Below are 2,218 nucleotides of genomic sequence, written 5' to 3' on the forward strand. Positions count from 1 at the left end.
CAAAAGATGACAAATGAAAATTAATTATTGGATAAACTATTAAAAATACATTCTTAATAATTTTATTGTTAATAAAAATACATTTAAATTTTTTATTAATAAAAATATTTATAAATAATTTAAAAATACGATAAAAATATCCAATATTAAATATGTATTCTCAAAAAATATTTTAAAAATTAAATTTTGATACGAGTTTTTGCAAACATAATTAAAAAATAAAATATTTTTATTTTTAAAATTTAGTAATTTTTTGCTAAGTATATATTTTTTGTGATTTTTTTGTCAACAACCAATAATATTTTTAAAAAAATTCACAAAAAAAATATACTTAACAAAAACACCAAATTTTAAGAATAATAATATATCATTTTTTAATCATATTTGTAAAAAATTACGTCAAAATTCAATCTCTAAAATATTTTTTTAGAAATATATATTTAATATTAAATATTTTCATCACAATTTTAAATTATTTAAAAATATTTTTATCGATAACAAAATTTGAATACATTTTTATCAATAAAATTATTCAAATACATTTTTAATAATTTACCCTAAAAATTATCATTATCATCATTTTTTGTATATACCTTGATATTTTGCACTCCCTATTCTACTTTCCTTTAAAACTAGTAAAAATAAATTAAGAGAGCCAAAAACACCAGCACCACGACTTGGTTTGGTAAAGCTTTTCGAAGAGGTGCTTGTACTTTTTAAAAGCTTAAACTTCTCATTTTGTGTTTGGTAAATAAAAAAGATCATGTGCTTGTGCTTGCAGCTTTTAAAAGATCGGGGTACTTTTGAAAGCACCTAAGATAGAGCTTTTCAAAATTGGCTTATGCTTTTCAAAATTTAAAAGTCTAATATAACCTCATATGTTAACTAATTTTCAAATTTAATGCTTGTATTTATGTCTATTATAGTATTTTTAAATTTTAAAAGCTATTTTACCAAATGCAATTGTTGTTGCTTGTGATTATTAAAAGCAATTTTTAATTTGATTTACCAAACATAAATGTTACAACTTTTAAAAAGTCATCTTTTAAACATTAGCTTTTATAAACTACTTTTGAAAAGTAAAAGCTTTACCAAACTAAGACTACACATCTCACAATCCAATTCTCCATATAAGAGATATTGATTTTACTAGAAGAATAGACAAAAATACATATAAATTTTCATAAGCTAAGCAAATATATTTTTTAATTTTTTTATTGTTATATGTACACATGAATATCATACTCCATTGTTATTTATACTTTTTCATTGTTTGAGTAATTTTTCCAACAATAATTGTTAGATGCCTCTGTACATTGTATGACATGGCCCGTTTAATGACACAATAAAAAATAAAAATTAAATAATTAAATTTGTTAAATTAAAAAAAAAGAAATTTATAAGTGACAATGTATGTTTATTCTCTTTCCTTTTTTTTTTTAAATTTATTTCGAACAGAATTCTAGCATAAAGGAAACGAAAAATTTTTCGTTCTCTTCATTTTCTTTCTTCCAAGTGTTTGTTCTATGAGATTAAACAGAAATTTCCTTCCTAAACTTTCTTCACGTCTCTCTCGTAATAAAAATTTGCAAACCCTAAAATATTAAAATGTCACAATCTCAACGAAAAAAGAATATATTTTATGTTTGTGTGAATAGTTGTGGTGGCTCCTCTTCTACACTAAAAAATAAGAAGAAGAAATTCGACTACAAATACTTGTTTCTATTTTTTTTCTAGTAAAGTCCAGTTTAATAACGATTGATTGCTAATTCATAATAACCAACACTTGATTAACAATGAGATGAAAAGATGTTATAATTTGTAAAATTTTTTCTTTTTTTTCTCATTTAACAAATTCAATAATTTAACTCTTATTTTTTACTGTCATTAAAATGGCCATGGCACACAATAAAATACTACCTAGTAGTTACTATTGTCAAAAAAAATTATTCAGGTGACAAAAGAATAGAAATAACAACGAAACATAATATTATTATGTATATTTAATTCATTAAAAAATTAGAGTATACATCTGTTTACCTAATAAAAGTTTATATACACTTTTATCTATTTTTCTAATTTTATTATTTGTACATGTTCTCTTTATTACTCAAAAGCTTATATGTTCGCACGCTACTAAAAGAATTTGTAAGACTTAGAATATATATATAACAAATAATACAAAACATTATTTATTTTTGTTTTTTTGTATAAGTTT

This window comes from Arachis ipaensis, chromosome B1, assembly GCF_059453495.1.
Source record: "Arachis ipaensis isolate K30076 ecotype BB chromosome B1, ASM5945349v1, whole genome shotgun sequence".
In the NCBI taxonomy this organism is placed as follows: domain Eukaryota; kingdom Viridiplantae; phylum Streptophyta; class Magnoliopsida; order Fabales; family Fabaceae; genus Arachis; species Arachis ipaensis.